General features: G+C 36.3%; 1 long non-coding RNA gene across 3 annotated transcripts in view; it reads right to left on the reverse strand.

The window, feature by feature from the left end:
* Window positions 1-68: 68 nt before the first annotated feature.
* LOC132626532 (uncharacterized) overlaps window positions 69-15297 on the reverse strand; it is a 47588-nt gene continuing 32359 nt past the window's right edge. For all 3 annotated transcript variants that reach the window (XR_009577375.1, XR_009577374.1, XR_009577373.1), the window contains 4 exons: window positions 8460-8542; window positions 1997-2079; window positions 1386-1438; window positions 69-459 (listed from right to left, as the gene is read on the reverse strand). This is a non-coding gene — a long non-coding RNA (uncharacterized LOC132626532). The remainder of the gene's footprint in view (window positions 460-1385; window positions 1439-1996; window positions 2080-8459; window positions 8543-15297) is intronic.

Consider the following 15297-nt stretch of genomic DNA (forward strand, 5'->3'; position numbering starts at 1 on the left):
AAATATACATATATATCAAGCAACCTGTCTCCTGAGGAGTCACAACTATCAACAGGTAACACAGTACATAAGCCGACGAGGCTGTCATAGCATGTGGGAACGTCCCATCTATATGTATATACGCAAGCCGACAAGGCTGCCACTACACACAACATCCCAAAACATATATGCATATACGCAAGCCGACAAGGCTGCCACTACGAATGGGAACGTCCCAAAATATAAGTCATACTAGCACAGCTGGGCAATGTCTATTTACAACCCACACATATGTCTACAGACCTCTAAGAGTAACAACAGTAACATATGACGGGACAGGGCCCGCCGTGCCCCTGGACAAAACACATATATACAACAAAAGGTTCTATACAAAAAATCTGGGCTCCGGGACAAGGGAGCACTCCAAGATAGCTGAATAGGAATCCTAAGCTGGCGGATCACCAAAGTGAGCGTCTGTACCTGCGGGCATGAAACGCAGCCCCCCGAAGAAAGGGGGTCAGTATGAGACATGTACTGAGTATATAAAACATGCAATACAATAAGAAAGATCATAACTGAAGTAGAGATTCCAGGAGACAAGTATGATAATCAAGAATTCACAGTACCTGTGCCTTACGAACAAGATCATGCATATCATTATCATGTACCATACCTGGCCCATTATGGGACTCGGTGAATAGAATCATATTATCATATAATCATATCATCATATACATATACCGTACCTGGCCCTCTAGTAAGGGACTCGGTGAATAAAGTCGTGTACACGTATACCGTACCCGGCCCATCATGGGACTCGGTGCCATAATCATAACATCGTACCATCACATCATCATATCATCATATAACATACCCGGCCCTCTAGTGAGGGACTCGGTGAATAATGTAGTGAAACTGTGCATGATAACATACCCGGCCCGGGACTCGGTGAAAGATGTGACAACAGTATGCACGAGCAGAGTAGTGAGTAACCATATGCAATTAAATCATTATCTGAGACTCGATAGACAAGTAGACTAGCTAACATTCGAGTGTCAAAGCGATAGTCATGTTAAGTACTCTTTAAATATCATTATGGACTATATCAAAGGGAGCCTCAGGAATCATAGACATGTATCGAGATAATGTGAAATAACTTATGAAGTCAGAGACATTAGTCATCATAGAGCCTTTAGGAATAGAAACTTATACATCCGATTACACTATCCAACATATAGAAAGCTCATGGGTAGTAGCTTAACTACTTTAAAAGTTCTAACATCAAAAAGTGAATAAGAATCATGAATCATATTCGGAACTTATGAATGGAGTTACCCCAAAGCTCATATCATTCATCACTTACGTCTACAACATGCCAAAAGAAAAAAGGGATAGGCTTTACATACCTTTAGCGTTTATTCGCATCACAACATATATACGCTGCCCGAGTCGTCTTAGCCTATATTAAAACGTCAAGAACTATGGTTAAGCTACGGAGAGATTCAAAACGTATTCCAACGTTAGTAACTCCTTCCTAGATAATTAGACGACGTTGCCCTTATATTCAAACCAATTGTTACGCCCTATTTTGAACAGGGTCCAAGATAGTTTGCAACTTCACGGTTCTTCTAACTGGTTTTAAAAGGGTTAGAGTCGCCACCTTATTTTTTAGGAAAATCAGGAAACCTATATGTATTTGTGTGTCTACTCCATTTTAGTCCACGAAACCTATGAGATTCTAGATAAGGGTTTTATTTACCCCGAGGGGAAGGTATTAAGCATCCCTCAGAGCCTGTCCGAAGACAGTCCTTAAACTTAGTTTAACTGAACACTAGAGGGAGATTATCTATCTGTTTATCATTATTATTACCTGTTTTCAAAATGTTATGATTTCATGAAAAGCTACACTAAGTGATAATATACTAAGTATATACAGTGTATGAAAATGTATTTATATCAAGTATCAAGTGTTTATAAAGAATGTATATTAAAAAATAATATATAAAAGAGAATGTACCTCGTAAGTATAAAAGTGTATAAGGATTCGATGAAGCCTTTGGGTTCCTTCCGAGTGTCGTCTTCGGGATGTGTCTCCGGGTACTTGTATAAACACTTAGTAAAAGTGTTAGTAAGAGAATAAATAACTATCGAATGAATTAAAGAAATAACGAATAAACTTAACATAAAAACCCGTCTTTTGTACAGGGGAGGCCTTGGAAATCGACGGAAATTTCTTCATCGGCCAAAAGTGTAGTATTTGTAATAAATTGCAAGATGAAAGAAAAATGTATTATTTAAAATAATTTGAAAAGTCAATAAGTAAAGGATGTGACATAAAGTCTTAAAAAGGGTATTTGACAAAAGTGAGGGTGAAATTTGATTTGACCTTAGGATGTAGTGTAAAAGTGTATATGTAAATGATGTATATAAAGGAAATATGTGAATATAAAAATGAAAATATATGTAAATGTAAATATGATGTAGAGAAAATGTAAAGAGCAAAAATGTGTAAAGAAAAATAAAATAGGCATGTAGTGTGGTGGTACAAAAAATGTAAAATAAAATGCTTGAAAATGTATATATGTATAAAAAATAAAAATAAAAATTGTAAAGACAACATAACAAAATATAAAGATAATGTATGAAAAATATAAGGATAATGTAGAGACAATAAAGTGCATTCTCTTTAATGAAAAGTTTCTCCCTTTTTCACTTAGCAGTTAGGTAAAGTATGTACATGTATATGTATATAATGTATGGTATAAAATATATAAAAGAATATAGAGATGTAAAATATGTAAAGGAAAAAATGTGGGTTAAAGTGGAAAAAAGATGTATGAAAAATGTAGAGAAAATATATGAAGAAAATGTAGAGAAAATATAAATAAAATGCATGAATAAATGTAAAGGCAATACATGAATAAGTGTAGAGACAAATGCATGACTAAATATAAAGAGAAATGCATGACTAAATATAAAGACAAATGCAAGAATAAATGTAAAGATAAATGTATGAATAAATGTAAAGACAAAATGCATTAATAAATGTAAACACAGATGCATGAATAAATATAAAGACAATGTATGTTATGTATATAAAAAAATATAAAGACAATGTATGAAAAAGAAGAGAGAAACGAAAATATAAAGAGAGAAAGAAGATGCTAGCCTTGCTAGTCTTCTTATGAAGAGTGTAGAGAGAAGAAAAATATATATATATGTGAGGTAGTGTGAAGTGGTGAGAAAAATGAGAGGAGAAGTCCCGCTTTATATAGGCAAAGGTAAACCACTTTTTATTCAAACCCATGTGCCAAAACCATGGGCTTCACAAAACCATGGCTTCTCAAAACCATGGGTTCACAAAACCATGGGCTAAATTTTATCTGTGTTTAAAATTAGTTCCTCCGAATTCCATGTAATAATAGACTGTAACTAAAATAATAAAGTATAAAAATATATTTAAGGTAATTTCGTGAATAAAGTAAAAAAATGTGATTTGAATTAAGGAGACCTGCTAATTAATTGAAGTAAAACTGTATTAGCATGTTGTTTATATACAAACGACTGTAACAAAATAATTATTTAAGATGAAAAATAAATTGATAAAAATTCCTATTATTTAAAAATAAGGACAATCATCAATAAATTATATTAAAGTTAAAAAAATGTATAAAAACAGTATTTTGTGCTATTTAATGACTAGGAAGCCTAAAGAAATTAATTTTTAGATACAGAGGGCCAAAATTGGGTGTCAACAGCTTGTCCCTCTTCGACCGGAGAAGATGAAAGAGTTTTCGGACGAAGACGTTGACGTGTAGCCAATTTTGGCTCGGCAAGGGATTGTTAAAATGATATGTACAGAGAAAGTAGTCAGGCGTTAGCAGAGCTTTGACAATACTCTCCTTTCGTCAGCGGGGTTGTGATAAAAAGAAAAATGATAAAAAGGGAAGGATTGTTCAGGGCCGAAACATTCACGTACCCATGTCATCGCTTCCAAAATTGCCCCAGTGTCGAGCTAGGAGACGCTGGGAGGGTGCAAGATTGTATACTTGCTGGGGAAAGAATGATTCTCGCCCCGATGTGATCGAACTCTGCATAAAGCTTCCTACATATCTCGTCAATCACGAGAATCATGTCAATGTAGTTCGAAAAATGATGACTAATGGATGTTGTGGCAAATTTTGATCGTCCGATCAAAATTTTGCCCCAGTGTTGTTGGAGTGGTCCTAGCCGGTGTGGGACGAAGAACGGTCGTGCTCGAATTCGAGTTACCTACACATCCCTAAAATGGGAGTCAGACTGATTGTAGTTCGGGAAAATGATTTGGGGAGGAAAATGATGTATTGCTATAGGGGTGACCAAACTCAGAGCCATGGATTAAAATGGACTACAAAGTTGTATGTCGAGACCCTGGTGAAAAGATCGGGTTGTGTGCCGAAGCTTTGAATGAGGAGGAGTCCTGGATTGAGTGTGAAGACCTTGATGCATACTCCGGTTTGTGTGCCGGAGCCTTAAAATGAAATGAAATCTCGTGTTGTGTGCCGAGGTCCTGATGCATACTCTGCTTTGTGTGCCAGAGCTTTGAAATGGAATACCCGCATTTGAAGGTGGGCGCCTAAAAATAAAAAAAATCAAAATAGCCGTATTTGAAGGTGGGTGCCTGACTGAAAGTAAAATACCCGCATTAGAAGGTGGGCGCCTGAACTGAAATTTAAAATACTCGCATTAGAAGGTGGGCGCCTGAACTGGGATTAAAATACCCGCATTAGAAGGTGGGTGCCTGAACTGGAATTAAAATACCCGCATTATGAGGTGGGCGCCTGACTGAATTTAAAATACCCGCATTAGAAGGTGGGCGCCTGAACTGAAATTAAAATACTCGCATTAGAAGGTGGGTGCCTGACTGAAATTTAAAATACCCGCATTAGAAGGTGGGCGCCTGACTGAAATTAAAATACCCGCATTAGAAGGTGGGCGCCTGAACTGGAATTAAAATACCCGCATTAGAAGGTGGGTGCCTGAACTGGAATTAAAATACCCGCATTATGAGGTGGGTGCCTGACTGAATTTAAAATACCCGCATTAGAAGGTGGGCGCCTGAACTGAAATTAAAATACCCGCATTATGAGGTGGGTGCCTGACTGAATTTAAAATACCCGCATTAGAAGGTGGGCGCCTGAACTGAAATTAAAATACCCGCATTAGAAGGTGGGTGCCTGACTGAAATTTAAAATACCCGCATTAGAAGGTGAGCGCCTGACTGAAATTAAAATACCTGCATTAGAAGGTGGGCGCCTGAACTGGAATTAAAATACCCGCATTAGAAGGTGGGTGCCTGAACTGGAATTAAAATACTCGCATTATGAGGTGGGTGCCTGACTGAATTTAAAATACCCGCATTAGAAGGTGGGCGCCTGAACTGAAATTTAAAATACCCGCATTAGAAGTTGGGCGCCTGTGTTTTTTTTTTTTTAATGCATTTTTTGTTGTTTTTGTTGTAAAGAATATTGGAAAATGAAGAAGTGAAGAGAATCGTGTCTTGACTTCAGTTGGTACCAACAATTAGTTTTGTGCATAAGAATTTCATCATTTTCTTCTCAGCTAACCGAGATTGACTTCGGGATAATTCCTATAGCTTCAAGTGGTACCTCAGACATACCTAAGTATTAACAAGATTTGTTCATCTTGCTTTAAGCAGAGGTTTTGAACTATACCTACCCTAATGTTTCAAGTGCTCTCACTAGAAAGAAAGTCCCTTTGCACACATATTCAGTATTTTTGAACTTTGGGACGTCTAGAGAAGTACACTCAAACTTAGAAAGATGTTCAATGCATGCAATTGTGATACCATAGGCTTGGCCGTCATGTAAGTATCCACTAATGTGAGAACCCTTGGCATAGGATCATGTAGGGCTTGTTATGGGTTTGTAATGTAGGCTTGGGAAAAGGGTAGGATATCATTTGGGTAATGAGTGACTAATTCTTCCCTGAGCATTGCACTATGTCTGTGCTTGGTATTTTGTGCTCTGACACTGATCTGCTTCGTTTTGTTGTCCCTTTCTTTTGTATTTGTGCGACTTCTTTTGCAAGTTGGAGCCCTTTTTTTTTTTTTTTTGAGTTCGGGGTTGTATGCCCGAGACTCTGTGGGGATTAAGAGAATTGACCTGGGTTGTATGCCCGAAGTCCTGATGTTAATTCCGGGTTGTATGCCGGAATGTGAAAAATAAAGATGAATGACGGGTTGTATGCCCGAGATCCTGAATGATGTCTGATGATTTTTTTTTTGTTGGGCTCCTTCTTGCTTTGGAGGTCGTTCTTCATCTTTGTTTTTATGGGACTTTTGTATCCTTTTGTCATTGGAAGCTTCACCTTGGATCTTTATCAGAGATTGCACATTTCTAGTACGCTAGCTCAGGGAGGTTGGGCCAAGAGAGGGCTAGTGCATGTAAGCACTCAGAAATGGTATAGGCTTATGATGTGGTTGTCAAAGAAAAGGCTTTAGGATCAAAGGGGGAATGCTAGGGATAATGTCATTTGGTAGGCTAGAAAGGCTCAAACGGGTCAAAGAAGGCCTACGATCCTTTCCTATGCCGAGTGTTACTCATAATTTCGCCTCAACAGACATTCAGGCCAAGTTCTAGATCACAATGCAATGCCATTGAACGCTATCTAAAGCTCACCACACAATGCACATGAAACAATGAGGTTGGTTTTGTTCTTGTCTTACAAGAATGCAAGAGAATTTTTCAAGTGTCACTTAAAGTGTGAATGAGAGGTACCAAAAGAATCTATGGTTTACCACGAAGTCAGTCCTCTCCATCATATTGATTGTTACTTGTTTTTTCCTATGCACAATTCTAACTATGTTGGTACCAACCAAGTCAAAGATATAAATCTAAAAAATATTTTTTTGTATTTTTTGAATAAGGGGTACCGAACCCAAGAAGGGTTGCCTACGTATCTCATCTTTGATGAGAATTAGGTGTGCGTAGTTCTTGCAGATAGGATAGAAGGAAATAAAATATTTTTGTGATTTTTCAAAATAAAGGATTTTTTTTTTTGAATAGGGAATACCGAACCCAAAAGGGCTGCCTACGTATCTTGTTAGGACAAGAATCAGGTCAGACGTAGTACGGGCAGATACGGTGTTGTATGTGATTTGTATGATTTCTATGAATTGGTGATTGTATTGAAAAGAAGTGAGGCTATGAATAAGAATTCGGACCTGGAAAAGTCTGTTCCGGAGATGGAAAGAATGTACAAGGCTGTTTTGTATTAAAAAAGAATGGTAAAGTCAAAATGATGGTAGCAAAGGCCGAAAATGGGTATGAAAAATAATGTGGCTGTGAGGGTGGTCGTAAAGACCAAAAAATGGGTGTGAGGGTTTGGAAAGGATCCAAGCTCAACACAAGTCAACCAAAATTGTCCGATAAAGCAGACGAGGCGGAAGAAGATATGTCTAGTATATATGTACAACTAAAGAATGTCTAATATATACAGTATGTGAAAACAATAAAGAATATGTAAGATACAAAGAACATGTAGCAAATAAAATATATGTGACAAATAAAGAATGAAATTAATCCGGCTAGAGCAGTGATCAAATTTATACGTACAACGGCCTAAGAAATCTAAGAGTAGATTCACCTAAGCTGATAAAGAATATTCGGATAACTGCGAGATGGCAAGTAGTAAAACTAGCCCACCAATATCTGAAACTAAGGAGTTTGAAGAAGGTTCGGAGGAGTGCAAAGCACAACTCGCGTGCACAATGTGTGTATGTGTACGGCCAAAGACTCAATTGAAAGTGCGATGATAGTATAAAGAAAGCAGTAACATTTAGTCTTCAAACAAATAAGGAACACGAGTTTGGCTTTGCTCGCGTCCTTTCAAAGATAATATTGTAGCAGTTCATGATATATACATAACAAGTAATAATAATAAAAACAAATAAATAATCACATATCCCTGAAGTGTTCACTTAAACTAAGTCTGTTAAGGTCAAAACCTAGGTTATCCCCAACAGAGTCGCCATTCTGTTACGCCCTATTTTGAACTGGGTCCAAGATAGTTTGCAACTTCACGGTTCTTCTAACTGGTTTTAAAAGGGTTAGAGTCGCCACCTTATTTTTTAGGAAAATCAGGAAACCTATATGTATTTGTGTGTCTACTCCATTTTTGTCCACGAAACCTATGAGATTCTAGATAAGGGTTTTATTTACCCCGAGGGGAAGGTATTAAACATCCCTCAGAGCCTGTCCGAAGACAGTCCTTAAACTTAGTTTAATTGAAAACTAGAGGGGGATTATCTATCTGTTTATCATTATTATTACCTGTTTTCAAAATGTTATGATTTCATGAAAAGCTACACTAAGTGATAATATACTAAGTATATACAGTGTATGAAAATGTATTTATATCAAGTATCAAGTGTTTATAAAGAATGTATATTAAAAAATAATATATAAAAGAGAATGTACCTCGTAAGTATAAAAATGTATAAGGATTCGATGAAGCCTTCAGGTTCCTTCCGAGTGTCGTCTTCGGGATGTGTCTCCGAGTACTTGTATAAACACTTAGTAAAAGTGTTAGTAAGAGAATAAATAACTATCGAATGAATTAAAGAAATAACAAATAAACTTAACATAAAAACCCGTCTTTTGTACAGGGGAGGCCTTGGAAATCGACGGAAATTTCTTCATCGGCCAAAAGTGTAGTATTTGTAATAAATTGCAAGATGAAAGAAAAATGTATTATTTAAAATAATTTGAAAAGTCAATAAGTAAAGGATGTGACATAAAGTCTTAAAAAGGGTATTTGACAAAAGTGAGGGTGAAATTTGATTTGACCTTAGGATGTAGTGTAAAAGTGTATATGTAAATGATGTATATAAAGGAAATATGTGAATATAAAAATAAAAATATATGTAAATGTAAATATGATGTAGAGAAAATGTAAAGAGCAAAAATGTGTAAAGAAAAATAAAATAGGCATGTAGTGTGGTGGTACAAAAAATGTAAAATAAAATGCTTGAAAATGTATATATGTATAAAAAATAAAAATAAAAATTGTAGAGACAACATAATAAAATATAAAGATAATGTATGAAAAATATAAGGATAATGTAGAGACAATAAAGTGCATTCTCTTTAATGAAAAGTTTCTCCCTTTTTCACTTAGCAGTTAGGTAAAGTATGTACATGTATATGTATATAATGTATGGTATAAAATATATAAAAGAATATAGAGATGTAAAATATGTAAAGGAAAAAATGTGGGTTAAAGTGGAAAAAAGATGTATGAAAAATGTAGAGAAAATATATGAAGAAAATGTAGAGAAAATATAAATAAAATGCATGAATAAATGTAAAGGCAATACATGAATAAGTGTAGAGACAAATGCATGACTAAATATAAAGAGAAATGCATGACTAAATATAAAGACAAATGCAAGAATAAATGTAAAGATAAATGTATGAATAAGTGTAAAGACAAAATGCATGAATAAATGTAAGCACAGATGCATGAATAAATATAAAGACAATGTATGTTATGTATATAAAAAAATATAAAGACAATGTATGAAAAAGAAGAGAGAAACAAAAATATAAAGAGAGAAAGAAGATGCTAGCCTTGCTAGTCTTCTTATGAAGAGTGTAGAGAGAAGAAAAAAAAATATATGTGAGGTAGTGTGAAGTGGTGAGAAAAATGAGAGGAGAAGTCCCCCTTTATATAGGCAAAGGTAAACTACTTTTTATTCAAACCCATGTGCCAAAACCATGGGCTTCACAAAACCATGGGCTAAATTTTATCTGTGTTTAAAATTAGTTCCTCCGACTTCCATGTAATAATAGACTGTAACTAAAATAATAAAGTATAAAAATATATTTATGGTAATTTCGTGAATAAAGTAAAAAATGTGATTTGAATTAAGGAGACCTGCTAATTAATTGAAGTAAAACTGTATTAGCATGTTGTTTATATACAAACGACTGTAACAAAATAATTATTTAAAATGAAAAATAAATTGATAAAAATTCCTATTATTTAAAAATAAGGACAATCATCAATAAATTATATTAAAGTTAAAAAATGTATAAAAACAATATTTTGTGCTATTTAATGACTAGGAAGCCTAAAGAAGTTAATTTTTAGATACAGAGGGCCAAAATTGGGTGTCAACACCAATTACATAACAACCAAGCCAATATCAATTGTTACATCCGACGTTTTTGCTTATTCGAAAATTCAAGATAAATTGACTTGTAATGAATAAGGCCACAATTGGACATTTCTTGGTGTGAATGTGCCGGTTATAAATACGTGGGTGTGGAATTACGGAAGGAGGCCAAGGGCAAAATTGGAATTTTGGGAACTTGCTTCATGAATTACAAAATAAAGCCAATTGGACTAAAAAAAAAATAAGAAAGTGAGGCCCAAATTTAAGGGCCCAACCGGCCACACCATTGATCCAAGCCCATGGATTAATTAAATTCCATGGGAAATTATATATCATGGATAAGTATCAAGAAGTTTCAAGAAAAAGGAAAACAAGAACAACAACAAAAAGAACAAGAGGGTTCGGGTGAGAGAGAGAAAAAGAAAGAAAAGAAAGAAAATTTTTTGGAGCCTAATCCTTGAGTTTAAAATTCAATTCTTGTTGGAATATTACCAAGTGAGAAGCCCTCTACAAGTTGATATAAGTATTGTGGCAAGAAAGCAATTTTATCCTCCAAGTGAAGAACTTGAAGAAAGGTAAGGATTTTATGCTTTTGATATGTTATGGAAGGTATATGTATGTTGTAGTATGTGTGAATGAATGAAAAACATGGAAATTTTGTGTGTTGAAAAATATGCATGTTGGCCGAATACATGTACATGTATTACATGTCTTGGATGATTTGAATTCATGTTGTAATTTAGTTGTAGTATGGTGGAAATTGTATTAGAAATGGAAGTGGAATGAATTAGTGAAAATGGAAGAATGTAGGAGGTGGCCGTGTGGTATTGTTATGTGTTGATGGAGTATGAATTTGATCTTGTTTGTATGTTAAGTATGTTATGGTGAAGTGAATGGAAAGATAACAATCTTTATTGTCTTGGAAAAATGGTTATCAAGTTGTTGTAGGAAAGTATGCAACTTTGTTATGATTTATGTAAAAATGGAAATGAATGTATCAAGAGGCAAATTATGATTATTGTTGATGAATTTGGAAGATGGAATTGTATAATGAACTTGCATGTTGAAGGTTAGGAGAATTGGATAAATTGTGGCTTTGATGGAAAGTTTGTAAGTTTGCATATCTTATGTATATCTTGTGAGAATGGTATGATATGCCTCCAAATCGTGTTGTAATGAATTTGATGGGTAATGAACATCAAAATAATAAGTTTGGTTTGGAAGTGAAAGGTCGGAACGGAAAATGTTAAGTTATGACGGAAAGTTGGCAAATTGTGCCTTATTATGTATTTTGAGCTACTTGTCGTTATTATGAATATTGTTGTTGGGTTGTGTTGATTGTTTGGCTGTGTTTAACTTTTGGGGATGTCATATATACAGAGGAAATGCTGCCGAAATTTCGGTAGGCAAGTATGTGTTAAGTTTGGACTATGGAAAAGTTGAAACTAACAAATGGTAAACTTGACCATTTCTAGATTTTGGACGAACTTGGGATCGACGCCAAGCGAGCGTGAGGCGCTATCGAGGTATGTGAAGCATTTCCCTTTGTTCCTAGGCATGTTCTGGATGTGATAGGCTCGGCCGCGAGCCTTAAGTACGACTCCGTTCCCCGGAATTCGAGACGGAAAACCGCTCCAATTCCTTCAATTCAATTGAAGCTATTTTCTTACAAATTGCCTGTAAAGTGAGTTTTTGTACAAAACTTCCCTAAACGGAGTCGGAACACTTCCAAACGATTATGGATGACCTCATAAGGTCTATTAGCGATAATTTACATATGTTGCCTCGAGTTGGTCCGAGGCGGGCCCGCAAGGCCCGATATCTTCTGTAATACTTTAAATACTTCCGTTTTGTCCGATTTTCTCAGAAACCATCTGAACTATTATTTTGATTATGACAACTATTTTTATGAAATTCTTACAAAATGATTTCTGAACATCTGAGAATCTGATTCTGATAATAATCTGTCGTGCCTTCCCAAGTAGGATCTAGGCGCGTACTATGCATACTATCTGTATACTCTGATTTTGACTCGCCGTTTAGCACCCTTCAGTTTGATTGAGTCTGTATGTTGAGTCTGTATGTAAGTAGTTTCTCATTTATCGGTTCGTGTCTGTCTCAATGCATTCCTTCACTGCGTCCCGGGCCAGGTTCTGTTATTGTGCATATTTCTCTGCATTGTTCACCGCGTCCCTCGGCGTACGGGCCGGGATCTGTATGTCTGTATGATATTATGATCTGTGTATGGGGATGGCGGCCAGGATGGCATATGATCTGATCTGATTCTGTCTGTCCACCGCGTCCCGTACTAAGAGGGCCGGGTTCTGTTACCGCGCCCCCAGACAGGACGGGGATCTGTATGAATGTATGCGTGTGCCATCTGTATTTATTTAAGCACATGCCTCTGTATGACTCTGTACTACTCTGCATGCATAATTCTGTCCGACATACTTCTGTCTGTCCGTCTGAATTACGACTATGTCTGTATGTCCGTATGGATTCTGATTCTGTATGTCCGTATGGATTTTTATTCGGTACGCCCGTATGGACTCCGATTCTGTACGTCTGTATGGATACTGATTCTGCTCGTATGTCCGTATTATGATTCCGTCTGTCTGTCCGAACCATGATTCTGTTTATCTGTATGAACCACGACTCTGTATGTCTGTCTGGATCATGACTCTGTCCGTCCGTCTGATTTATGGGTCTGTCCGTTATATTTCTGTGACTCCGGTTCGGACTATGTTTATATTTGCTATGTTTCTGCTTTACATACTCGGTACATTTTTCGTACTGACCCCCGTTCTTCGGGGGCTGCGCTACATGCCCGCAGGTACAGACGCACCAGGTGATACGCCGCCAGCGTAGGTTTCTGACTCTGCTGTTTGAAGAGCTCCTTCGATCCGGAGCATATACTTTTAGTATATATCTTCTGTTCTTCCGTATGTTCTGTATGTATGGAAATTCTGGGTACGGCGGGGCCCTGTCCCGTCATATGATTCTGTATGTCTGTAGAGGCCTGTAGATAGATGTGTGGGTTAGGGGTTTCGTCGATATGTTGGCCTTATCGGCTTATATGTAAATGTCTGTATGTTCAGGTATGTATGTATATATATATGTATGTTGCGCGCGTGTCGTATTGGTATCGACCTACTTCTGTAACTTCTGTAAAAACAAAAAAAAAATCCGTATGATTCGAAAGTCGGTCGGGTAGGTATGTACGGGTACTCAGATAGGGTACCAGTCGCGGCCCACGGGGTTGGGTCGTGACATCAATAATCACACGTTCAAGTACTAATCCGATACTATTCAAGACAAGACTCGAGAACATTCCGGACAGCCCGCACAACATCCCAAACAGCTCACATTCATAACGTTCGAATACAATCCACATACGATTACTACATATTCAAGTTACCCTTAATGATCCGTAGTCGTAACATTTTTATCTAAATAACCCTACAACAGCCCAACCAACACACAACACAACATATAATCTTAATTATCATTAATCTTCCAAGCTCAACAAGAACAAGAACAACACATCAAACAGCCCCTAACTAGCAACATAAGGATGCCCGATAACCTCACGAACGTCTACGGACATCCCAAGCAAACCATTTACGTTTATTATACATTCCTTAACACATTCTTTCCATCCAATTTCATGAACTATACCAGCAACCACACATTAACAACATCATCCGTTTAAATGCAAGAAAACTATTTTAACATCACACTAAGTTCTACAACAGCCCACAAACAAACTTAACTTCAACTTGAACCATTAAATGCCTTCATTCTCATCATAAAATCCATAACAACAACAACCAAAATATTAATAAAAATCAGTTCACCAATTTCCACTAAACAGCCCCTACACGGTTTCAACATCAACATCCAAAATTCCATGGGTTCAATTCATATCTACCAAGTTACAACCAGTCCAAATCTTTACTTAAACGTGTAAAAAGAATGATCAAACCTTACCTTAACACTTGACTTCTCAGCTTGCTGAATTTTGTGAATTGAAACGTTAAGCCTTCTTGCTGCTCCAATGGTTAGTTCACGTCATTGATGACCTTCCAAATGATTGAAAAGCCTTGGAAAATATTTTTTTGAATCAAATTGGAGAGCTCAAGTTCTGGCCAGCCATGGTCGTGACCCTTTCTATCTCTAGACTTCAATGTTATGTTGAAGATGAAATGATGGTATTAGTCATCAATTTGCCCTTTATAGGCAGCACATAATGGTGACACATGTCCAGCCCTTGACATGTGTCCCATTAACATCCAAGGGCCAATCAGATTTTGCCACATTTTTGTGGGGCCCACTTAGTGGTCTAATTAACTTAATTAATCATAATTAATCACTAATCCCCACATAATAATCTAATCATGGTTAATTAATCCCTAATCTCCATTAATATTTCTACACCAATTAAAATTTACAAGTAATCCGTGTACTAATTAAAATCGGGGATTAAAAGTCTCTATTTCATATCCCAAAATAATCTTGTCCTTGACTTATATCGATTAGCTTAAAATACTCCAATGTACAAAAATACGGGATATAACAAGGGATTCATGACTCTTAAAGTTTTTATGATGCTAAAGATGAATAATTTTTTTATAATAGCCATGATGATGATTATGAGGGATTTATTTATCCAAGCTCCAAGGCATAGGGATTTCATGTTATTATGAGATGATTTTATTCATAGAGATTTCCAAGAACATGAGATTTATATTATTATGAGATGATTGAGCTTACTTTACAATTTCTTAATTTCCTTCATTGTTGGTAATCTTACCTTATGACCCTTGTTCCTTCAAGGTGGGATAAACGATGATGATTGATCCATAATATAATTAGAGGCTACCAACCTTACGTCACTCTGATATAGTTGTGGCTTTTGATTGGGTTCTAATGCATGCTTTATATATATATATATATATATATATATATATATATATATGTGTGTGTGTGTGTGTGTGTGTGTGTGTGTGTGTGTGTGTGTATTTTCTCACACCGCGCCGCGCTATAGTCGGCCGGGCATAACACGTAGATGTGCACACCACTGCAGTGGGCATGTTATGATATCACCTCGGACGCGGGCTAATAATGATAACACCGAG

The sequence above is a fragment of the Lycium barbarum genome, chromosome 2, assembly GCF_019175385.1.
Source record: "Lycium barbarum isolate Lr01 chromosome 2, ASM1917538v2, whole genome shotgun sequence".
Classification (NCBI taxonomy): Eukaryota; Viridiplantae; Streptophyta; class Magnoliopsida; order Solanales; family Solanaceae; genus Lycium; species Lycium barbarum.